We start from the raw sequence: 26185 nt of genomic DNA on the forward strand, positions 1-26185 counted from the left end.
ATATTTGGAAATAGCTCCCTGTGGCTGGGCATTCTTACTGCATGGGGGGCTGAGTTTGTTGACAATGTTTGGTGAGTGCTGTAAGGATTAGGCAGAGTCAGCCAGGCCCATGGTAAACCCAACCAACTGCACAAAATCAGCCAGCAGAAGCAGAGGCGACCCAGAAGCTGAGCTGCTGGTCTTAGGAGGGAGGAGTATAATGTATCTGGTAGCCCAGGGCTGGACTCTGGCAGGACCACTGCAGAGCAGGGAGTTGATCATGAGCTCTACTTGGGCTCAATTCCTGGTATAGCCATTTGGGTCACTCATGTAGCTTCCCTGTGCATCATCCGTAAAAGAAGACCAGTAAGTTGTACTCATGTGACAGGACTGTCGTGGAAAACACGTAAGCACGGTGCCTGGCATATGGGAGGTATTGATAAATGCTGGCTGTCAGTATTCTGGGTCTGAATTTCTAACAGGTTCCCCTCAGATTATACAAGGATGAGGATAGGCAGTCTAAGTCAAGAGATGGATATGTAGCCCAAAGTAATGTACTTTTCAAAGTAGATTTTCTGGGTGGTTGTCATAGTTAGGATCTGAAATATCTCCCCAAGGCTGGTGTGTTAACTGCTTGGTCCCCAGCCTGTGGGGGTATTAGGAGGTGAGGGAACCTTTACCAGGCAGGGCCTTGTGGAAGGAAGTGAGGTCATGGGGGGCGTGGCCTTGAAAGGGCTTCAGGACCCCAGCACTTCCTCTCCCTCTCCCTCTCCCTGCCCCCTTCCCTCTCTCTCTGCTTCTGGGCTGCAAGGAGAAGCATAAAGCTCCTCTGCCATATGTTCCCTCCCACCCAGCAACCGTGGACAAGAAATTTCTAGAACCATGAGCCAAAATAAATCATTCTCAGCGGAGATGTAACTCAAGTTAAAGCCATTGTAGTACCAGTGAATGCAGGGAGTACGAACAGAACGAGGTCTGCTTTTCCTTTTCTCTGTCTGGGCTTAGCAGTGACAGAGTCCAAGCAGGGAACAGAATGGGCTCCTAAGATAAAACACAGCAATCAAGATGTCTTGGAGTAGTTAGCGGCAGGGAAGGAGCCCGTCCACCCGCTGACAGGATCCACCCTTCACCCTTCACTCTCATGTTCAGATCACTCCCCAGCGCTGTCGCCATTTATTGGAGAAAACACCTAAAATATTGCCCAGAGAGTAGTTGCAAACACCCAACTTTCACGTCTTCTAAAGCCGGTCCCCTCTCCCCTTAGGTCTTTTCCAGGACTTGTGCTCACAGGTCTTCTCATGAGACAGTTTTAGGACATGCATCACAATGGGAAATATGGTCTTTCTTTGTCATCTTGTTTGTCCTATCCTTCTACAGAACCACAGAGCCCCTTTCAGACTGACATCCCTCTGAGAGAGGGTGCCATCTGTACCAAAATAAACAGGGAGTCATTGAGTCATCTGACCTCCTCCACCCACCTTGGCCATCCCTACTCAGAACACTGAACAAAGGTCTCAGAAAGTAGATGCTACTGGGTATGATCCAGCCCTGGACGAGCGAGCTGCAGATCCTGGAAGGCTTCCCACCTCTCACCTTTTCCTCAAGGCAAGGAGGTATCGCTCATGTCCTAGATCAGAGAGATATGTGGGTTCGATTCCCACGTCAGGAACAGGCCAGACTTTCTGTGGGTCTGGATTCCTAGCGGGCAAGGTGACCTTCCTGACGATCCACAACCTCATCAGATGAGCACCTACCTGCCTTGAACTGCGGAAATGGTTACAGGAAATCATGAACACCAAGCAGAGCCTGGTACGCAGTGGCCACAGCACTATTATCCGTATGGTTATTATGATCAGCATCTAGTTTTGCATTCATGCAGTCCACATCCACTGACCGTATTTTTCTAGGATCAAACACGGAAAGTGATGTGCTATAGACCAGGAAGGGCTCCCCAAGTGACATTTACACTAAGAGGGGAAGGCTGAGAAGCAGCTAGTCCCATGGAGATCAGTGGCTGAATGAGAACAATCAGTGTGGTGGAGTGGCAGTGCCACCAGGGAGGTGGGAGATTGGTAGGCTTGGTAGGGCAGATCTGCAGGCAGGAAGCATGAGTTTGATCCTCTGGGTGATGAGGAGCTTCAGAAAGGCTTTAATCACAAGAGTGCATCTCTTACCAATGTCACCATACTTTCTTTAGATATTTGCAATGCAGAGTTCATAGTTAGCTCTTATTAAAGCACTCACACTGTACTGGGTACTAGATTAAAAACTTTACATGAACTATGAGGGCACAATGTGACAGTGGTGGGCACCAGGGTGATGGGGACAGAGAGGAGGGCAAAGATTCGAGGACACCTAAGAGATAAGATGGACCAGTGAGTCAGACCTAAGGAACAGCCTGGGTCAGCCATTGCCACCAGCTTCTCAAAGTACCCCAACACCATCATCAAGACCACCTCTCAGTCAGAGTCACCATGTAACCAAAGGAAAAGATGGTACCCATCAACTTCTGCATAAATCACCTACAGTAAACGCTGCACAATGCATTCAGTGAGCAGCACACAGAGAGGTTAATCTAAGCAGCAGTTGCCCTTATCTGAGGGGGGCAGAGCCAAGTCCCTCAGCACATGCTGAAAATGGGGAGTGCTGAGCCCAATACACTCTCTGTCTTCCTGTACATACGTGCCTGTGACACAGTTTAGCTCAAGCATCAGGCATCACGTAGCATGGATCCCTTAGACAAAGAGATGACGCACATCTTGGGTGGCACAGAGTAGGAGCTGGGAGATGTCGTCATGCTACCCAGAATGGCATCCAACTGAAAACTGATGCACTGTGTTATTTCTGGAATTTTCCATTTAATGTTTTTGGACCATGGTTGACTGCAAGTAACAGAGCGCAGGAAGTGGAACTGTGCGTGAGGGGGCTACTGCACCCCAGAATACTCCAGTACTGCGCTTGGTTCCTTCTTTCCCCCCACCCCCCGCCCTCCCAGTGGCGGAGTCTAGCAGCAGTTTCCAAAAGAACCTGACAACTACTGAATGGTCTATTTAAGTCAGTTGCAAGGACAACACAGGAGAATTAACCTCCAGACACAAAGAACCAGCGCTGTTTACCAACCACGGCAGTGCAGGCGAATACACAGTGTAACTGAGCTTGGGGGAGGGGGGCTCTGGCTGCGTCAGACACCCTGTCAGACAAAGACCTAGGACAATGTCAGCCTCAAACAGCAACAAAGCTCTGAGCACAGGGACGCTTCCCATAAATGCGGAAGGAAAAGAATTGCCGGAACATGGGTCTTTCAACTGCCGCAGGAATAACAATATCGGTTTGGAACATCGTAATCAAACAGCAATGCACGTCCGGATTCGGAATGCGCTGGCCACTGCTCGGTGCAGCGCGCACACAGTTTCATAAGAATGCAGCCTAGGAAACATCAGCCACTTCCATCAAGGCACAGATGGATTTCCCAGTAAGCTGCAGTCACAGTGAGAAAACAGAGAGAAAGCCTGGGGGAAGAAAGAACTTTCTAAAGAGGAACCATTGGGTCTCTCATCCCAAGGTATCGGGCTTTCCTGGATCTCACCAAGGCTGTCATTTCTAGAAGCCAGTCATTCACCCACTCTGTAAAACCTTCCACCAGAGGCCTTGCAGGGGACACGCAAGACTGGAAACCATTGCAAGATGAGAAATGAACCAAAATAAAACAGAATGAAGGCTGGAACCAGAGACAGTCTTTTGGGTGAGAAACTGTCCTGCTCACCACACAAAACTCCAGCTCAGACACAGAGTTGCATCAGCTGAGGAAATCCATAGAATATGCAGCCATCAGGGTGATTTGTTCCCTGCAGGGAAGAAGTGTTATTTCCTGATGCCAGCTTTTATCTGCTCTTCTGTCCTTTGACATCTTTCTTACATAGTAAAAGCAATGGATATGCCACTACAGGGTGGCACACAGGAGACCCACACCTGTGACGCCACCACAAGGAATCTCCCAAAGCCCGCAGTGTTGATTTCATTGCTGTTCCTGCTCGTTTCTGCCTCTGAGCTCACGGCTGTAAGATGTTCAAGCTTCTTAGGAAACTCACTGGCTGGGACTCAGGTTAAAGGTGAAGGCAGTGCTCACCAGTACAAGGGGCCGCAGCCACACATCTGGTCAGTGGCGCAGTGGGAATGAAACTTGGAGCCCCTAGCAGCGCTCTAGCCAGGGCCTTCCTGGCTCCCTGGGAAATGTTCCTCGGCCCTTTTCCCTGATGCTGTCAATAATGCAAAGCCTGGAAGGAAGGCGAGCGGGTGCTGAGGCTGACCAGTGCTGTGGAGGCATCCTGCCGATTGTCGCTCCATGTTTCCTGATCAGACCAAACAGTCTGAGGCCCCAGCAGGTGGTTCCTGGCTTTGTGTTTCTGCTATGTTCCCATCGAGCAGAAGGCCTGGCATGGAGGAAAAGCAGCAGATGGTTCTTGCACAAATCCAGGTTGCTACACTGGATTTGTCCTGCATTTCCTGTGGAAGAACTTGGACAGAAAGATGCCTGCTAGTATGAGAGGCGAGCAGCGCTCCGAAGTGCAATGGATGCAGGGATTATCCAAAACGGAGCCTGAGACCCAGCGGTCAAGACTACAAAGAGGGACCGGTGTACTGCAGAAGTCCTCACTCTCCCCAGAGCAGGAAGGGCTGCCACAGCTCTGCTGGAGCTCTTCTCCCAAGGGCCTGGCAGGAAGCAAAGGACATCTGATATCCCTACAATGTGTATCTCCCAACTAGGCCATTCTCGTCTCCAGAGTGACCACCAGCCTCTCTCCCCCATCCCGTGGTAGTGGCTCCTGGTCTCCTTGCTTCTCCCTTTGCGGATTACTAAGCCAGAGCGGAGGCAACTTCTTCAAACAGAACATCGGGTCTTGTCACGCACTTGCTATCAAGCCTCCAGGGGTCTGCAGGCCATGAGATCAGAACCCCAGGTCCTGGCTCTGGCTGTGCAGGGCTTCCACCTGCCCCTCTCCTCCAGTACAGTTCCCTCTACACTCTTCTCCTCCAGCCCTCTGGGCCCCTTGCAGTGGCAGAGGATGCAAGTTCTCTCTCTCGCCCCATCTGAGCTCAAAATTGCTCCCACCTGGGTCCTGCTGTCCCCAAACGGCTGCATACCTCCCTCTCTTGCTCCCTTAAATCTCTACTTACACATCAGACCTTCAGAGAAGGCATCTCTGACCTCCTTAGGGAAGCCAGCTTTGATGAAGGGATAAAAGTCTTCAGTTTTGTTTTGTTTTGCTTTGAAGGTACTATGGGGTGAATCCACGATCTTCACATTAAGCTACATACCCAGGCCATTTTATTTTATTTTAGACCAAGTCAGGCTAGACTTGAGCTTGTGATCTCCTGTCTCAGCTTCCCAAAGTGCTAGTGCCCCATACCTCTTGAGGGTTCCTTTCCTCACCAGAAGGTGCTTAAGCCCCTGGCAGACAGGACTCCTGCTTGCTTTGGGGCAGTACCTGACACAGAGAAGATGCGCAGTGTAAATGTGGGGCTTGCCAGGAACAAGCCCGTGCCTTCGAACCGGCTCTCCCAGGAAAGCATCACTTCTGCCAGCCCGCTGGATTCTCTGTAAACGTGGATTGAGATTCAGTCTTCCCACCTTCCACGCAGCCCAAGGGCCAAAGGCTGAGAACTGAGCCTACACGAGGCCTGGTACAGAACCAGGTTCAAGGAAGCACAGTCACCTTGCCAGACACAAAGGACCTCTATCTCAGACCCCAGAGTGGTCTGGACTCTCAGCCCCAGATTCAGAGAAAGGCTTCCCTGCCTCCTCTGAGGCACGGCCAGGGTGCCAGTGTGTGCTGTCGGGGAGATAGAGGCTTTCAGAACCAAAACGGATACTAGTTCCCTTCCATTTTCAAGCCATTCTCTTGTCTTGAATGTGCGTCTGATGGAAACCCAATCAGAGAATGCTCCTTTAAAAAAAAACTTAAATTATCAGGACTTTGAGTTCCGAGGCAGATGCTGCTTTTTTAGCAGGGCTGATTTTTTCCAGTCTTTGGGAAGAAGTGGGCACAGGCCGCCCCTCCTCCATGTGGGAGGATAACATGGCACTAATGAAGCCCGCAAAGGATTTCAGGGGTGCTTTTTTAGGATTCCATGCCCAGTAACTGTGCTCGGAAGAACTCACTTTAAACAGGATGTCATAAATCAGGCAAAAGTTATACATAAGGTAATCGCTTATGCACTATTTATAATGGGGAGAATGTTGTAAATAAATATCTAAAAATAAGAATTATCATGCATATAAAATTCTTAGCCCAGTGCCTGGTACACAGCAAGTATTCTATAAGGAGCAGACGTAATGTTCTAATTTTGAATAATTGACATAGTCTGGTATATCTGTATGATTCTACCCACCTGTATTTTTTCAGAAAGCCCCCAATCTTTGCCCACTGCCCTAATCCCTGTATTTGACCCACCAGATCTGTTCTCTCCACCCCAACCACGGCAGTCTTGATTAGTCTTCCTTCCGCAAGATGGCTTCAAAACAAAACAAAAAAAAATCTTCTATAATTTAATCAGCATTCTTTAGCATCTGTCATGTTTGGAGCCCCAGCTAGGATAGGTATTCCTGGAGAGGCTGCTTGAACTACAGGGCTATGAGCCTGGCCTGTGTATGAGGGCCCAAGTGAGGGTGCAGAAGGGTTCCCTCAGCGCTGGCAATCAAACAGATGAAGCAAGCTGTGATGGATGGAGCAATGGGTACCTCTTTCCTCTAGGAAGTATCAATGGCACCAATTCTGAAATTATGAACCATGCCATTCCTTTAAGGAGACAGATATTCAGGGAAGGAGGAAGAGGTATCAACAGGTGCTCAGCACAGTGGGCACTGGTTGGGATCCCTGCCCCTTTCCACCTCTATACACACAGGCACAAGCACACCACGTATTAACACACAAATCCACATAAAGACATGCACTTTCCCCATCTCCTCTAATAAGCCCCTTCTCCAAAATGTGACCGCCGTTCAGTCCTCAGGCTCTGGGGACAATGAAATGAACAAGCAGCTCATGTCTGTGGTCTGTGATGCTGTGAAACCCTAAGAGGAACCAGGGACCCGGGAACACAAGCCCCACAGTGGGGGCGCCCACCTGCAGGGTTCTCGGGAGAGAACATTGGCCAGGCAGATGCAGGGAAGGATGTGGCTGGAAGGGAGGTGGTAGACTAACACCCCGCGAGGAGGAAACAGGCTTACCAAGTGACACTAGTGTCCTCAAGATGCTCCAAGGAGACCTCCAGTCACTCCGCAGTTCTGGGCCCATCACCCTGACTCTATCTCGCCTGCTTTGCCCCACTTACTCCCAATTTACCTCAATCAGACAGAAGCAGACATCTCCAAAAGTGGAGATGCCAGGGGCTGGGGTAAAGCTTAGGGCACAGCACCTGCTTGGCATGTGTGAGGTGGTGAGTTCCACTCCCAGTACGAAAGAAAGACGGAAGGAAGGAAGGAAGAAAGGAAGGAAGGAGAAAGAAAGGAAGAAAAAAAGAGAAAGGAAAGGAAAAAGAAAAGTAAGCAGAGATGCCTATGCGTCTACACTGTGATCCTTTTCAAGTAAGTCACTGGCCATTTTCAGTGGGTGAGAAGAAGAGAAAAGAAAGGAGGAAATGGGGAACACACGTTCCTTTCCTTTTAGGCAGCTTCCAAGCCTGAAGCCTGTGTTCTCCCAGATACCAGGGGCTGGTTTCTTTGCATAAACAAAAGTTTCTTAAAAGCTACACAGAACCAGAAGGGAGGAAATCTTACCCAGAAGTTTCTTCTAGGGAACCAGGAGGTGCCCGGGGGGAATACCTTGGCCTAGTTTGACAGTTCTGGAAATTCAGGTTAGCAGAGGAGGCTTTGAGTGAGACTAACCAGCTTCAGCCCAGCTTGCTTAAACTGGGTAGTGCTTCTATATCCAATACACATCCTCTAGGTGAAGAGCATGCCCGGGGAACGAACACAGCATTCACGAACTGCCACATGTCCCAAGGTGCTAGAGTTACGCCCTGCAGCTGGTTCACTAATATGTTCTTGAAAAAACAACCAAGGGAACACCTTTAAAAGTCTATGTCATCTCTGAGTTTAAAAAAAAAAAAGGCTGATGCTGTATTTGAGATTAAATGTAAGGTGCCTGGCATAGTAGCTGGCACAGGGCAAACAACATATAAATGCCACACTCAGGCCTTGGGGGTATTGCTCAGTAGTAGTCTGCTTGGCTGTCATGTGTGGGGGGCTGAAGTCAATTCCCAGCACTGCAAAACAAACAGACAGACAGACAGACAGTCAGACAAACCAGAACACCAAGTTTTTTATTGAGACCAGATTCGCAGTAGCATCTGAATCTCAATCTCTCTCTTTCTCTCTCTCTCTCTCTCTCACACACACACACACACACACACACACACACACACACATTGCTGATAAAGTAATCAGTCAGTCTGTGGAGCACCTGCTAAGGGCAAAGCATAAGGGTAGCTGACAGAGTCACAGCTTACCCCGAGAGTGTGCTGGGACCCACACTACCAGGCACAGCAGGATGTAGAGGATGCCCAGGTACTGAGCCAAGGCCATTCAGGGAAGCAGGCAGCAGAACTGCAGCTGGATCCACTCTAATCCTGCTTTTCCTACCAGATTACACCACTCTGCATGAAGGAGCTCCCTAAAGTAGCTTGGAGATGGGGGTCCTCTTCTGGGATTCCCTGGGACGTACCTCCCACCCAAAGGAACATCTCCAGAAGACAGTTATTCATCCTTTCCTAGATGAATGACAGTGACAATGAGCTGAGAGAGTCACCACTCCATTTTTGAGCCATCAGTGGCTCTTGGGGTCCCACATATGATACAAGGCTGACCCTGCCACAGCCTTTATTGCATCATTTGGGTCACAAGGTGACTGGCAGCTCGACTGAGCCACAGATCTACCCTGATCCCATTACTGGCCATGATCTGTCCTCCTGCAGCCTCATCCCGGGTCCACTGCACCCTTCGAAAGCCAGGGAAGGGCAGCACTATGGAGCAGACCCAGGAGCAGAGGTCTGGGTCGATGGACAAGGTGAACCTGAGCAAGGGGCAACCCTGTACCCTCCAAGCAAAGCAAGGACCAGGCCAGAAGACCAAGGCCCACTGACAAATGTTTCACACCCTCCCGGGCTTGCTTTGGCTCTGGAACTGGCTATTGAGTCTCCGGAACAAAGATGACCTGGTGACAGGGGGCTGGATGGGAGTCCCAGCCCCCCTCCTGTTATCTGTGTTTTGGGGCACAGGAACTTCATCTCTCTGGGCTCCATCTCTCTTGCTTCTCTCCTGGGAAGCAAGAAAATAACAGTGTTTACCTTGTCATTGTTGTGATAATCAAAAGCATTTTCTGTAACCCATATGGAGGGTGGCAATGGTCCCAATGCTAGTCGTGGAAACACACAGGGCACACTCAAGGTGACAAAGGCCCCCGTGACACACCGAGCCTCTTCAGTTTTCAGTGATCGGCGTGAAGTTACACTTTCTAGGTCATACGGTCTTCCCACGCGCACTTTGTACACCTCGAGTCGTTGAAGACAGAACATGTGTGCGTCAAGGCTTGGCTTCAGAAAAACTTTTAAATTCCCAGATGGGAAGCTCAAGTGAGGGGGCAGATGTGACCATACCACGAAGAACCAAAAATATGATGACAAAGAAGTGTTGTGTCCAATGAACTATTCTGCTCTTCCTGGAGTCAGTTTGCACCTGAGTCTTGTCTAACCTCTCCCACGTCTAACATCGCATGTGCAGTGAAGGAAGGTTCACCCCGCTCTCTGCCGAGCCACAGCTTCCTTGGACTGGACATCAGGGCACCCGGGGCCCCTACCAGTACCTTTCTGGACTCTGAGGAATCTTTAGCAGGCCCCAGACACCAGGCTGAGAGCCTTGGGGCACTGCGGCCACAAGGTGGGAAGGAGCTCCCAAACCATGAGGTCAGTGCTACCGAAGAGACAGAGATCAGCCCGATGGGAAGCTGCCCACCGCTCTCACAGCACCCTTTCCTCTCCTCTCTTTTCTTTTTGCTTCTGTACTGAAAACCGAACTTACAACCCTGAGCTATATCCCCAGTCCTTTTAAAAAAGTTTGTATTCTTCCTGCCTCAGTCTCCCAGAGAGCTACCACGACAGGTATGCTCTATCACACCCAGCAAATGGTCCCTTTCCACAGACATCCAGCCTGGCCCAGCACGGCCCTGACAGCGCCCCTGCAGGCTCCACTCTGCATTCAAAGTGCTGGGCTCTGAGGACTTGGCCCCCCCTGGATGGAACAAGAGGTCATTTCCATCACCACACCTGAGCGCTGCTCTCCTGTCCTGCTTGTGTGAGGAAGGAAAGCACCGGGCCCCACTTCCCGCTCTTCATGGCATCCTCAGAACACGAGACCCTGGCTAAGCCCTGCCTGGACCCAGGGTCTCTTTTGATGAACCCCAAGCAAGAGACCTACTCACAGTGTGTGTGGGAACTGCCCCCCTCCCAGAGTAAATGAAAAGGCTATGCAGGCCGGGGGGCAGTGCCACCCATGGCCCCAGCCGGCAGTAGAAATGCAAACTGAACATCATTTTCCCAGTGCCCTCTGATCCAGGCACCCGGTGTGACTGTGCCCTGGTTCTTCGTTTCCACTATGGTTTACACCCAGACTGTGAGCCAATGCTTCGAGAACAAGAGAAAGGTGGGGAGGCGGGACGAGCTGCTTAAGGTTTTAGGTCATAAAGCCCAGGGAAACCAGCACACAGCTCCTCTAAAGCACCGAAAACCCTCTCTAAAGGGCCCCGCAGACCCCCTCCAGATGGGGAAGGAGTACTGCTTTTTCATTATTACCTTATGTTTCGTTTTATTATTTTATATTATTATAGGAACCTACTTGCTCTTTACTTGCTTTATTTCTGATTTTATGCCTGTATCATCTCATTTGTTCTCATTTATCTCATTTTGTTTGCTTATCATCCTCTCATTTGCTTGCGCATATTATTCGTGACCTGTATTTCTGCAGCACAGTTTTCCGCTCCCTTTCTCCACACTGCAGCCTGGCTGCTGCTGAAGTCTTCTCTTCGGTCCTCTATCAAGAGCAGAGGACTTTCGGATGATTAGGAATTCTAACAGTAAGGCCCACTAAGTATCGGAAGACATCCGGCTTGCAGCCTGCTCCTCTCACCATGTGGGAAGTGGCATCACCTGGGTCACATGAAAAGTGGCATTAAGTACATTAACCAGCACCAAGGTCGTGGAACATGCAGCTTGCTTGCTAAAAACCAGACAGACCCTAAAAACTTGAGGCTCAGTCATACGGTTATGAATCAGTGCTCCCTGATGGCCCCCACAAGGATGAAAGTCCCCAGCAGAAATCAAACATGGTGGGAGGTCTGGCAGTTCCAGGAAAGAGAGAACAGCGGGGGGGGGGGGGTACCTCCCTGTGCCAAGAGGCCCTGGCTGGCCACTGTCCACCTTCTAGTCACCTGCCTCGCTGCCCAGGTAAGAAATGACACAGTGAGGGAACTGCTCAGTGGCAGGCACTGGCTCCATCTCCATGACACAAGAGGCGGTGGCTCTGCTCAGGAGTGGGCTCATTTGCACACCATCAGCAGGGACACTCTGCCTGCCTGTCACTGCCTCCACATCTGCCAGCACCCTGTGTCATGCAAAGAGCCCACTGGGGGAGTCAGAGACAATGAGGGGCCAGGCTCTACAGTCCTCTTAGGTTGAAGGGCTTCAGTGTCCTGCTGACCAAGAACTAAGGGCCAGCCCAGAACTGTAGATGCAGAAAGCTTGGCCAGCAACACAGTCAAATGCCTCTGGGCACAGTCAGACTCCGGCGTGCTTAGAAACCTCGGCTTGCCCAGGGCTGTCTGGAAGAGCAGGCTGAGCACGGCACAGCGGGGTGTCAGGAAATCGATGGAGTGCCTTGGCCAAGAGCATCTTTCTTCAGAAAGCAGAAGAGGAAACAGAATGCAGAATGCGTGATGCGTAATAAGGGAAATATTACTTTATAAAGCTTATTCTTACATAGAGACGAGTTCATAGCACATAGATTACTCTGCACACACATGTGCTACATACACATGGCTGCCTTGATGTGGCCAAATATTTTCTCCAAAAGCAATCATGGTATTCTCATCTCACATGACATGAAAACCTTGCCACTTCCTGATAGAAGATGTCATCTATGCTCTTCCCCTGGAACTGGAGGAGGGGGCATGGTCTTCTGGCCCCCTTGAATTCAAGTGGCTTAATGAAAGATAAAATCTTGATGAAAGATCCTCTGCCCAGATGAGCAAGGGGGCCTTCATATGATCCCAGGCTGTCTCTGTCGTTAGAGCCACCAATAGCCCAGCACACAGCAGATGTGAGCTGTCCCCAACAACCCTGCCCAATTACAGATAAGAGAGCTAAATATATGAGCATTATTATTTTAAGGCACAAAGTTCTGGACTGGCTCATGACATAGTAATAGATAAAAGCAGAATTACTGGTTTGCTATATACAATGTCTCTACTGTGAGTCTTAAGAAGAAACATTTAGGGAAACACTGAACTAAAGCATTCATGTAAGCAAGAAGTCTATTCATTCATTTTGTAGTAATTCATTGACTTCTTTACCCAACAAATATTTGCAAAGACTGGTACTCTGCTGGGAATATGAGGCATACTCCTTCTGGAATCCCAGCATCCTTAAAAGGACTGATTTCACTGTCATTCCCATTTCACAGAGGAGAGAACAGTATGCTTGGACAGGTAAATTCTCAGCTCTGGCAGTTCCAGGAAAGGGAGAACAGCGGGGGTACAAACATGGTTTTGAGAACCTATGGAACTTAAGATTCAGAATAGGGCTGAAGAATCACCTCACCCCAAGCTTCCATGGAAGAGAAATCAAGTGCCAGGAAACAGAAGTGACCTGCCCATGGTTACAAAGCTGGTGAGTAGCAGGGTTGGACCTGAATCAAAATACTCCAATGCCTAAGCCAGCCCTCTGTCCACCATGTCACACTTCCCCAGCACAACCTGTGACCTGGATCACACGGTTAAATAACTAAACAGTAACCACAGTAAGGGAGTTTCCTACCCAGAATCTACCCAGGGAAGGGATGTGCCAGCTGTTATCCAGGTTTCTAACCTCCACCCCTGGCCTTCTTCAGACTCGACAAACAGGACCCGTCTCTCCCATGGAAATACCCATCTCAACCACTCACGGACTCAAACTCCCACACAATCCGTCCTTTGCCTTCTTATTTTCTAGTCCTTGTGCTAAACCCTGTATGTATTAATCTCCTTTAACAGCCATAGCCCTGCTGGGTGTGGCGATGAATGCCTGTAATCCCAGCACTCAGGAGGCTGAGGCAGGAGGATTGCTGCAAATTCCAGACTAGCCTGGGCTACAAAGTGAGTTGAAGGACAGCCTGAGCTGCACAGTAAAACCCTGTCTCGAAAAGGCAAAAAAAAAGGAAAGAAAATAGTCATAGTTTTGTCTACACCTAAGGAAATGGGCACAGAGAAAGAGATGAACTATCTGCCCCAGACCCTGAATTGGAGGTGGGGACTGAAGGAGTTTGGGCTGCTTGATTCCAAGCTGCTCCTTTTGAATCCCTCTCTATCATGTGCAAAGAAAAATGAGTTGGAAAACAGAAGGTGGTGACGCCTGGTGCTGGTGACAGTGATGTGGCATCCGTTCGGCCCCAGTTCCACCTGTTTCCAGTTCCACCAGTCTGGACAACAGGCCGAGGCTGCTTTGCAGATGAGGAAACTGAAGGTCGGAAATGATGAGCAGCTATTCTCAGGTCACTCAGTTAAGGTCAAATTTGAGTCCCAGACCTCCCGTTCTTTTCACCCCAACCGTCTAAGGAGCAGGAGGGTCTTTTCTGCCTTGAGACACTCACACGTCTATCTTACTTTCATTTTCTCGGTGCTTTCTCTAAGGTTACTCATCTCAGCCCCTCTCCTGCCTCCCTCCAGGCAACCATGCCTCTACATCACATGGGTGATGCCCCTGCGCCAGCCTAACTCCAGACTTCATGAATCTTCACCTTACATTGAAAGGGAAGTCCCCACCCTTCACTAACCAATCTCCTTTTATTGACAGAGCTCGTGGCTTTTTTCCAACTAAAACACTCTACCCACTCTCGATACCCTTATGAAAATGGCATTTTAAGAATAAAGCTTTTCATTGATGCTGTGGAAATCCCAGAGCAGTAATCCAGACCTTATTGCAAACTTGAATGACCCTGTCAAGTTAGCTGTCAGACTGCCACCCAGAGAGACACGTTACCAGCTAAGAACGTCTAATGAGACTCCTACTCCCACCAGCTGCCTCCTTTTCTCTTCCTTCTGACACTCCAAGTTTGGTGGACACACTTGACCGGTGTTCACAACTCTGCTCCCAAGAGCTTATTTCATTTTTTAAAAAATGCAAATCCACTGTCCCTTTCTACAGCAGCGTCCTTGGCCTACTCTCCTACTATCTGCAGGACAAGGGACCCTTGGTCCACAATGGCTCAGCCCAGCGCAGCCCTGCTGCAGAGCAGAAAGCTTCTGAGACCTCTCAACAGCCAAATAGCAAAGCAACGAGCGACAGGTGCAACCACAAGCCTCAGTCAAGGGACAGAGACAGCCACTGCCACACAACCAGATTTCATCCGAGTGAGACATGTTGGGAAGAGATAAGAATCTTCAGAAGACAACAGAAGAGACAAGGCAGGACAGCGACTTCCACGTCAACCAGTGGTGACACTTGGGCTCCTGTGCAACTTCAGAAAAAGGAGGAACAGTTAAGAAAGGATCCCACCCAGTCGCTCCCCTTCCTGCGTAGTTTCCCTGAGCCTCCAGGCTATCGAGAGGCCTGTGCATTTCCTGCCACACCACCACGGGTGTTCTGGGAGCACTCAGCAGAAGGAAACTGAAGTTTCCCACCCCAGCCACATCGCTCTCCCCACCTGAGACCACACAGTGAGAGAAGGCAAAAAGTGTGAACAAACAAAGCAGCAATTCTGTCCTCAAACCCACTTCCTCTCCTGTATCTCGGTGACAAAATGTTCCCTGTAAGTGTCAGTAGTCACACACACGTACAAGTGGATTAGAAGCACCCCGTAACTCGCACAACCCAAGCAACATGTGAACAAGCCACAGGCTGCGCTTGGGTCAAGGATGTCCCCCAAAGGCCCATGTGCTGAAGCCTGGCACTCCGGGAGGCGGCGGAAACTTTCAGAGGCAGGACTTAGGCACCTTCCAGTCATTGAGGGCACGCCTGTGAATGGAGTCTGTGAGATCCAAGTGTCTTCCTTTCTCCGTCACATATGGGCCACAAGCTGAACCGCTGGCCACACCATGCACTCCCACCATGATGACCTGTCCCCTCCCTCCACCAGCAGCCCACAACCAGAGGTTAAAACTCGCAAGACTATGGGCCAAAATAAAGCTTTCCGCTTTATAAGCTAATTTGTCTCTGGTATTTGTTACAGCAATGGAAAGCTGATGTTCTCTGGGCCCTGAACTTAGGATTTTTCGATGGTAGCATTAGTGATATTCTGTGCAGGGCTGCTTTCTCATGAAGGAGCTGATTCTTCCATGCCCTGTAAGATCTTTAGCAGCATCCTTGTCTTCCATCCACTGGTTGGTTGTAGTTCCTCAACTGAGACAAGCAAAACTCTCTCCAGACACTGCCAAGTGCTTCCAGAGGGAGAGGGGCAAAGTCTCCCCCAGCTGAATACCACTGGGTTAACATGAAAGCAGGGAAGCCCCACAAAGGAGTTTTCACCTGGGGTACACCCTCCTGTCCCCCACGACCTAACACGTTTTCCTTCTTTAGTGCATTTCTGTATTCTTTGCCCAGAATACCTATGACTTCCTCTCTACTCTCTCCAGTCAGTGATAGTTAGAAAACAGATTCCTCCACGGAGGATTTAGGAGTTCTAGCCATGGAGTTCACTAGTACTGTTCCTAACGGGGCTGCTTATCTATGGACCACTACAAACATCCTCAGTCTTCTTATGTAGCCTGTACCAGGAGGAAGTAACCCAGTCCTGAGAAGCACTAAGACTAGACTAGACACAGCATTAGCACCCCAGTGTTTTGTCCTAGTGCAGGACAGTACGGGAATATAAAAGTACAGGGCATTATGGGAATGTACAAGTCAAATGCAAGGCATTTGGGATAAAGAAGCACAGGGCATTATGGGAACACACAAGTCAAGAGCAGGGCATTATGGGAATGTACAAGTCAAGTGCAAGGCATTTGGGATAAAGAAGTACAGGGCATTATGGGAACACACAAGTCAAGCGCAGGGCATTATGGAACCTCAGAAGTATAGGGCATTGCGGGAACACACAAGTCAGGAGCAGAGCATTATGGGAACACAGAAATCAAGTGCAGGGCACTATGGCATCACAGAAGTCAAGCTCCCACCTCTTGGACTGGAGAAAGAAGACATCCAGAGAAGTAGATATTCAGGCCAAATCTTAAAAGACCAGTAGGAACCAGGCAGGCAGATGGAGGAGGAGGACAGTCCTTAAGACCGAGAAGAACCAAAACAAATGAGAAGGAAAGTGGGGTTGGAAAAGACCAGATACCTACAGCACTCACAGCCAGCTCAGCCCAGACACCCGGGGGGGCCTCAGAGCTGCCTGTCCTCGCAGAAGGGGAACAGGCCTGAGGACTCAGGAGCCAAAGGCAATCTCTACTCCCCTAGCAGGGATGAGGGTGCTAATAAAGACAAATGCACAACTGAACTCAAGCACATAGTGGGCCCTTGAGGCATGTGGAGTGGAGTCCAGTAGGGGCACTGTAAATCCTTTGCTTTCTCCAGGAGAAACTGGGTGTGAAGCCTTTGCACATGCTGTTCCCTCCCCTCCTCCACCTGGCTTCCTCTCCAGGCGAATTTGCCCCTCAGACTCCCCTGCCTACAAGGCTTCCCTAGCTCAGGAGCTGCCTCAGACCCCGATATGTGCTCCTGCGTTCCCGTCTTCTCTCTCCCTAACTGTAATTAAATCATCGGCTGTGTTCTTACTTCCACCAGACCGTCAGCTCCAAAGGGACAAAGCTCACACCAGCCTTGGGCAGCACCCCTCCCCTTGGAAGAACCCAGAAGGACCCTACACAACCCGGCAGGCTGTTAGGCTAAATTTGGTCATTTCCAGGCCAGCTGGCCCCACTGCATGGTGCCCTTCTACCTACCAGAGAGCTTTGCTTTGTTCCCTGGGGACAAAGTAGCAGCCCCCAAGGAGCAGGCTGTTCGTCTAGCACTAACAGACCTGAGAAAGACAGGCCTCTTTCTCACTTAGTAACCTCCATTGTTAAAAACCTAATTTGGAGGAGGGGGTGGAGTGGGAGTGGGGTGGGGGAGAGGGTGGGGAATACTCAGTAGGGGAACACAAGCTTAGCATGACCAAGGTCTTGGGTTCCAGCCCTGTCCTTTTATGAATAAGATAAATCCCAAGATAAAGTCTACACTATAAATATGGAAGTAGGGGAGGAACAATGTGCATACATCCAAGGAGATTTAGGGTTTAGTACGGTTCGCCTTTGCTTGTATAATTAAAAACTGACTTCAAGGAACTCCTGTTTTTTGTTTATGCATACAGCATCTCAAAGACAGACCCAGCTGCTCCGGGAAGGGGCGCGGAAAGATCGAACCCAGGGCCTCGACCATGCTAGGCAACTGCTCTACCACTGACCTACGAGCCCAGCCCCAGTATTTTTGAATTCTGAATCACATATATGTACATTACCTGTGCTAAAGATCTATAACTAAAACAAGTTCAAAACTGAAATTTTAGAAGCATATAAAATTTGATTTTAAAACCAAAATGAAACATGAGTATGTTTCTTAAAAACAAAACATCTAACATCCCAGTAGGAAATAAAATGAAAAGCAGTTCTTCCCCCTCCATCCCCAAACAAAAATGGTTGTGAATAGTCTCTTGTATAGTCTCCTGCAACATCGCATCTAGAAAATAATTAACCTAACTGGATCCTGCTACCCATTTAATTTCACCTCTTTTCCACTTACTCTAACTGGGAAAGCTTTCCTCATTAGCATGTACAAATCTAAATGATGGTTTTACAGACAGCCCGGCCTTGGTGTATTAATGTGACTCAGTTCACACTTAATCTGCTCTCCACACATCGACAGAGGGGATAAGTGTTTCAAGTTACTCAATATTATAACTAATGCTGCCATAAACAGTCCTGCTAATGCAACTGAATAAATTCCCAGAAGCAGGTTTGCAGGGGTGAGGGGTGGAGCGATTTCAGCTGACAGGCCAGGCACACATGGTGATTCTGGGCTTTGCTTTCTCCATTTCTAAGTCAGGAAAATATTGATGGACTGCTGGATTGCTCCTGTAAAAGCCTTGGCTAGCCCGGGAAACACAAGACAAGATCATTTTAGGTGACATTCGGTCAAAGACAGTGTGTCTGTGCAAAGCTCCAACTTGCGGCTCTGTCTGGGCCTAGTTATTCTGATGGCTCCAGGCCAGGCTGCTGGGCCAACAGCCCCGGCCTCAGACAGCGGGTCTCCACGTCCTGCAGCCAAAGAGCAGGACACACAATCACATGGCCAGAGGACCTTGTGTTTGCCTCAAGTCACTTCCAGAGATAGAGCACGGTGTCATGAAGCGGGGACAAGAGAAAGGGACAGGCCAACCCAAAAGTCATGGGTCACAATGGAGGCCATGATGGAAAATCAGAAAGTTCCACCCCGAATGCCCCAATCAGAGTGGGTTTCTGCTACTGTCCTCTTTGCCCTGCTCCAACACCAAGTATCTAGGATGACACATTACAGCTCCCTGAAGACTCTGTTCCTGAAAACGTCCTCCCTCTACCCTTGGTCCATGCAGTAGACAGGCAAGAGACACCTACCCACACATGCAGTACTAGCCAGCAGAACTTTTTCAATGCTACAACTGTTTTCCGCACGGTCCAGTGTGGGAGCCACCAGCCACCTGTGACCACTCTCCCCTCAGGATGTGGCTGAAAAACTGACAATTTCCATCTTATTTTCTTTTAATTCATTTAAATCTAAAAGTTACATGTGGCTGGTGGCTAACGTTAGCCAGACCAGCCGTTAACAGTTTCTAAACTACAAGTGTATTTTAAATCCAAATCTCTCTCAAATCACCCATTTAAAAAGGCAGCAAGTTAGGGGCTGGGGATTTAGCTCAGCGGCATAAGCACCTGCCTTGAAAGCAGGCAGTCGTGAGTTCGATCCCTGGTACCGATAAAAACGAAAAGGCAGCAAGGTACAGTGGTGCACATCTGTAATTCCTGCACTCAGGAAGCAGAGGCAGGAAGATGGCAAGTTCAAGGTCAGCCTGAGCTGTACAGCAAGATCCTCTTGCCAAAAAAGGGTGGGGTGGGGGAGACAAACCAAGCCTCCATCTGTCACAACAGGCGGGTGCATGAGAATGTACAGCAATGAGTGTGCCATGGGCCAAAGTGCCCCTGGTGACCCGTGCAGTCCCTGTTTTCGTCTGGCCACACACCGCTGGCCACCAGACAGGAAGGCCTTACTAGTCCACTTGAGTCTGTAAAAATCTGGAACAGCTGTGCTGCGGGGTTACAGAGAAATAAGATGCTGGGGAGGGGGGCGCTGAAATCTCTCTGGACATCCAAGCCTTACACGGAGCGCTCTATGGGCATTTTTCAACATGATTCATTTTTTTAGCTTAGTGGACGCGATGTGTAACTGTACGTCAATGTGACACAGAGGAGGCTGCAGAGAGCTCAGGGACCATGAAAGCACACACTGAGCTGAGCCTGCACTTCCACCCGAAGTGCAATTCTGTAGATGATGAACGGGTATTAGATATCCTGACTCTGTCCTCCACCCCACTGGCCAGTCGTGGCTCTTCCATGAAAACCTGGAATAAAGAAACTGTACGCAACACTTTTATCTAAGACAAAGAAAAGCAAGTTGTGGGAAAAAAGGCAATCAAACCACAAAGGTACCAAGGTTCTTCTTTATGCAGACATCTGTTCACAATTGCCTTGGAGTCCCCCCAAAGAAAGTAATAAGCACTAAGGAGTAATAAAATCCAAGATGTGTAAATTTTGTTGTAAAAAAGAGAGGGAAAAAAAAAAAAGAAAAAGAGCTCTAACGGATATAACAGCAAGTGTGTTTGGGGGTGTTAAATAGCTGACTTTATCAATGTTTTTGGAACATTGAACACAGCTGTTTGCAGTCTCCCTGTTTGAATGTCCACCTTGTGTTCTTTGATACTGTGATTTGAGGAACTATTTTCAAGAAGATAGTGTGTAATCTACTAGCAGGTGATTTCTTACTGTTATGTTTTTTTGTTTTGTTTTGTTTTGTTTTGTAGTTCTGTATTGCGTGTACCCTTACGCCGCTTTGGTTTGTTTTGTGTTTTTCTCTTTTTCCTCTTAAATAAAAAAAAAAAAAAAAAAAAAAAAAAAAAAAAAAAACAATTGCCTTGGAGAAAACTCAACACTGCCTATGCAAAAACTATGCCTTCTCAAATTTAATGGAAGTTTAAACTTTATTTTTGAGACAAGGTCTCCCTATGAAGTTCAGGTTGGTTTTGAGCTCACTTTGTAGCCCAGGCCGGCCTTGAACTTGCCAAAAGTCCTCCTGCCTCAGCCTCCTAAGTGCTGGGATTAAAGGTGTGCACCACCATGCCTGGCTTGGAAGTTTAAATTTTAAAACATGGACTACTGTCTAAACTAGTAATACTTTATCCAAATGCTTGAGACCGTAAGTGTTTCAGATTTCAGATTTTTTCATATTTCAGAACACTGACATAGACTTTACCAGTTGAATATCCCCAGTGCAAAAATCCAAAATCAGAAATTCTCTAAGATCCATGTCAATCATAAAGTTTTGTATTTTGGAGCATTTTCGATTTTGGGTTCTTAGACTAGGGATGCTCAACCTGCATGTGAAAATCTAGTACCACAGGGCACACTGATAGATAGGACATGCATGTTATTCCTATTACTACTAAGCTTCAACACATCACCCTGAAAAATGAGCACTGTGGTCCCAATTTTGCAGATAAACTAAGGCTCAGGGACCAAGTACTAACCCAGTCCATCTGAGGTCCAAAGCCCACACCACGACCCATGGATGGACATATGACGTCAGCGGATGTCAGCTGAACCCCCAGCAGTGAACTGTGTAGCTGGAGCTGATGTGCATGTTGGCCAGTGATGTTTTACGAACAGAATTGTTAGCCCAGGCACCGAGGATTTTATAATTAATGTTTATAGAGGCAACAGAGACAGAAATTAATATCCTCTGGGTAGGTGTGATTTCATGTCATTGAATGAAGGCAGAATCATAGAGATGAAGGTCAACTGCATTTGACTTCTAGAAAAATCTACCCCTGCCATCAGGATACCTAGGAATTAACTGTTCCAGGTATGGTAGACACAAGATCAAAGATATGTTTACTCAAATATTTTTTAAATTGGATTTTCTTAAGACTTCCTCTGTCAACACCACCATAGGGGTATTTTTGTTTGTTCTTTTAGTGCTGGAGGTTGAACACAGAGCCTTGCACATGCTAAGCTTGTATTCTACCACTGAACTATACTGTCATCTGAAAATGCTTTTAACAATGCTTAGATAGAAGAGAAGGAAAATCAGAGAATAAACAAAATTAAGACAGTTACACACCTGCAATCCCAGCACTCAGGAGGCTGAGGCAGAAAGATCATAATGCTAAAAAATCAAACATGTCTGCCCCTAAAAGAAAGCCCAGCCCAGAAGGGGCTCGGACACTTAGTCTCCCTACAACCTTTCTCTGCAGCATCATGGCAGGCTTAGCATCTATCTGTTTATGCTTTTGTCTGTCAAATAAATGCCAGACCTGTGGTGCAAGCCTTCCTTCTGGTGCATGTGTTCATTGCAAGAGTTCCTTTTGCACACAGAGAGGCTGAGATGGTGGTGTGGGTTGGGGTACATGAAGCATTTGCCATGCGCTAGGCCCTGGACCCAGCATCACACAGGCACTGACCCTTAATCCTCACAGGTCCCCACTTTGCAGATGAGCAATGAGACCACATAGTTTCATGTGATCAATGGCTCCTGATGTGCGTCTCCACTGCAAAGGAAATGGGATTCTTTAAGAACCCCAATAATGCCTATGTCCACCCCCAGAGCTTCTTATACTCCTTGCTCTTGGACACAGTCTGGGCACCCAGAGTTTTAAGAGTGCCTTGAGTGACTTGAAGGAGAAGTTGAGACTGAGGTTCCCCCTGGGGGAAGCTCAAGGGCAACATTCTTGTCTAGCATGTGTGAGACCCTGGGTTCCATTCCCTGCATGGAGAAAAAAACAAAAAGAAAACAGACTGTGAGTCCTGTACAAAAACAAGTCTTTGGAGGAGAAAGGATATGAGCTCAGCCTCTGCAAGCCTAGAACCCGAGATCCACTGTCCTCCAGGCTGAACTGAACAACGCTGGGCACCAGTGATCACTGAGAATTGTCCTGGGAAATCTAAACCAGACCAGTCCTCCCATGCCAGGTTGCCCACATCTCCCGGGCAGGTGAAGCATTGCCATGTAAGGCTTACTAAATGAATTCCTCCGGCGCAAATGGTGCCACCATCTGCAATGTCATTGCCAACTGTCCATGACTGTTCCCAGTGCTCTGCTGCCCAGGACAGCGCTCATCACCTCTGGAAGACCAAGAGTTCAGACCTCCTCCCTTCCCAGGACTGGCCTGGTCTCCTGGCAGCAATTTTGCTAACAAATGTTTTCAGAAATCAAAACCAGACATGTTTCCTGTTCAATCAAAGAACGGCTTTCAACGTACAGTACTTGGGCTATCACCCAAACATCCCTAGTCCGTTTTGAGAAACGCAGAGCCCTCGAAAGATTTTAAAATAAATGCTTATGCTGTTATCTCTTGCCAAAATTGCCCTGGTGCCAGTCTGTCCTGCTTGAGTATGTCCTCTAACACTCCCTTCTCCCTACTGGTCCTGCCCACAGACAGGAACTGCTGCAATTATCTGTGTATCGAGACAGACAGCAGCAAAAGCAGTAAGGCTGGCCCGGGTCACTGATGCCTTCCTCTGCTAATCAAAGAGTAATCAGATCTAGCGAAGAAGCCACTCCACAGCCCACATCTGCTAGCGACGACACCACTCCATCCTACCGGAAGGACTGCACGGCGAGCTCCCCGTCTCCCGCCCTCCCTACGCTGGGGTCCAGCCGGGTCCACCCCGGGGATCCGCTGTTCTTCACCCTCCCTTCCCGCTGCTGTCTCTACAGACTGCAGGAATTTGACCTCCTTCTTGCGGAACTGGCGGGACTTAGATGAAAAGCTCCCAGCGAGGCGACAAATCTGAGACCACTGCAAATGACAGAGCTATTTCCAAGGAAACACAGCACACAGGACTCACCCCTCCCACCGGTAGGCACTGTCCAATAGGAAAGGGGAGCAGAGCGGCAGTTAGAGTGGACTCCAGTGTCATGCATTATGTAGCAAAGACACCCCTTTGTGAAAAAATGCAAAGGGTGAATCTTAAGAGTTCTCACTGCGCATATAAAAAACATAAGCACACGAGGTAAAATTAAGGCTATGTTAATTTGACTCAGAAGTTCCACAGTGTATGCATAGTTCAAAACAGCACACTGTGATCCATCATTCCCACTTCTGGTTAGATGCAAAGGATTCGAAGTCAGGAGGTTGAAGAGACAGCTGCATTCCCATGTTCATTTCAGCATAATTCACAACAGCCCAGCTATGGAAGAAACCTAAATGTCATCAAAAGGTAAACAGATAGCCTGGTATGGTGGCACACACCTGTAATCCCAGCACACAGGAGGCTGAGGCAGCAGAGTCGCTGAGAATTTGAGGCTAGCCTGGGCTACAAAATAAGTTTAAAGCCAGCCCAAACTCCAGGGTAATACCCTACCTCAAAAAGACAAAAAAATATAGGTAAAGAATAGGTAAAGAAAACGTAGCATCAAAACAGTGTGGAATACTACACAGCCTTTAAAAAGAAATTCTGACATTCAAGACAACGTGGACAGACAAGTTGGAGGCCATTATTATGCAAAGTGAAACAAGTGAGAACCGAAAGAAAAGTGCTGTGTGATTCTACTTTTATATGAAATCTACAAAGTCAGTCTTGCAGAATAGAAAGAGAACACCTGACAAAGAATGGAGAAAGAAGAGATGCTGATTAAAGAGGAAACAGTTCCACTTAGACTCAGGAATAGGTTAGTGACCTACTGCAGGCACCTTAACCACAAGCAATAGTAACTATCATACATTTCAAAACTGCTGAGAGATTTTTACCCTTCTCACTTCAAAAAAAGAATAAATAGGTAAGAGGGTGAGTACTTGAATTAGCTTGACTGAATCTTTCTATCATGTATGTGTTGAGAAAAATATCACTGTATCCTATAAGTATACCCAATATTATTTTCAATAAAAATAAAATTTAAAACTTTGATAAATGGATACAATTTTTATTTGTCTACTCAATGCAAATAAAGGCTTCGGGTAAATGCAAATAAAGGCTTCAGTGGTAGAGCCGTTCCCTAGCATGCATGAGGTCCTGGTTCAATCCCTAGGACCACAAAAATAATAATAAACTAATGAATTTTCTTTTTGGGGAGGTATTGGGGATCGAACTCATGACCTTGTGTTTGCCAGGCAGGTGCTTATGCCGCTGAGCTAAATCCCCAGCCCCAATTAATGAATTTTCTAATCATCATGTTCCACTACAGAAGTCAACAGTGTCTAATTATTAAGTGAATCACAGAATATCATTAAAATTCACGGCTCAGTCCTGCGGTGAGACAGCACCCTGATGGTAGACAGGGTGACAGGTGACAGCCCAGCTTCTGACCAGCAGACTAAACACGGCAGCAGGAAAGGTCTGAGCAGCAGACCACCACAGGCCACATGGCTGGCCAGGGAGGGGAGATCAGGGAGTGTAGCTGGCAACAGCATAGCTGGCGACCTTCCAAGCCTACAGATGCCCGGCAACTCCTGTCTTCGTGTGGGGCCAGACTTCCTGAGTGCGCTGAGCTCGCTCCTCATATTCATATTGGAGTGCAGAAGAAATAATGTGCATCTCAGCGAGATCTCAGGGCTGCCTATAGCCATAATCGCCCATTAGATCGCAGTGCAGCAATAATGTTCTCTACTTTCACTGTGCCCTTAATATAAAGAAACAAAAAGTCCATCCCTCCTTTCCCTGTATCAGAATAGCTGCAGAACTAAACCATGTAGGGAAACAGGCTTTTGCTTCATGTTTTCCTGGGTCAAAGGTAAATAGGTCTGTCCTTAGGCAACGCCTGGCTTTTCTCTCAAAGCAATAGAGAGACAACTCCTACAGCCCAAAAGCATGGAGGAAAGACAGTTGGGCCTGGAGGCCCTGCTCTTCAGGTGAAGGTGACATTTCCACTCATTCCTGAGCACTCAAGAGGAGGTTTCCTCTCTAATGAGAAGTCTTAATGCTAACATGCAGAGGACACACAGACATCAGAAAGACAAGTCTAACCTTTAAGCAACACGCCACTTCAGGCCATGTGGGACACAGTCTTGTTCCCCTGGATGGCACGGTGCATATGCCCAGCCTTGGGCTGTCCTGAGCCTCTCGGGTGGACCCCGCAGGGTGGATCTGAACTCTGCATATGGCATCACCCTACAGAAGTAGCTGTGGGCAGCAGCCTTGATCAGAAGACCTGCACTGCCAGGCCAGGAGAAGGCTGGAGAATGTTTGCTTGTTCAGCCACAAAAGGAAGATACTGATCCTGGCAGGGACAAAAGCAGAGGGAAAGGGGTTAACAAAAGCCACCGTGTGGAGTTGGCACCCACCACCTCGTTAACAAGCACTGTCCAATTCCGGACATCACCGGGTCAAGAATGAAAGTCTACAAAGCCACAGCCTGGGGAATCCAACATGGCAGGGACAGCCTTCCAAAATAGTTGCATTCTGAAATGCCCCTAGTTTCAACTTACCTTTCAAGACCTCAGACACAGGTCTTCCCTTGTGATTCCCATAATTGACTCCTAAGAACCAGTACCCCTGGGCGCCCCTGGAGGATGAGGGCAAAGCAGCCAATCAGAGAAGTGTATGTGCTAGAACCAGGCTGCATGGGTGATGGGGTTCTCTCATCTAGTGACCCCAACCTCTAAGCCAGAAGCTGATACAGGGTGGTAAAGGAGGGCTAAAAAAGGCATTCAGGCTGGAAAGGGTCAGATGATGTGGGCAGAGGA

The 26185-nt window shown here is 48.4% G+C and overlaps 1 protein-coding gene across 4 annotated transcripts in view; it reads right to left on the reverse strand.

The window, feature by feature from the left end:
- Positions 1–26185, reverse strand: part of Gfod1 (Gfo/Idh/MocA-like oxidoreductase domain containing 1) — a 100350-nt gene that overhangs the window by 37956 nt on the left and 36209 nt on the right. The window contains exon 1 of one of the 4 annotated variants that reach the window (XM_013151360.3): positions 25467–25661. The exons of the other annotated variants lie outside the window; for them this stretch is intronic. The gene's annotated coding sequence lies outside the window, so the exon portion shown is untranslated. Of the gene's footprint in view, positions 1–25466; positions 25662–26185 lie in introns of those variants that run through there. 4 annotated transcript variants of the gene reach the window in all.

This window comes from Cavia porcellus, unplaced genomic scaffold (assembly GCF_034190915.1).
Source record: "Cavia porcellus strain 051 isolate PalLab524CR breed Dunkin Hartley unplaced genomic scaffold, mCavPor4.1 scaffold_13, whole genome shotgun sequence".
NCBI classification, from domain to species: Eukaryota; Metazoa; Chordata; class Mammalia; order Rodentia; family Caviidae; genus Cavia; species Cavia porcellus.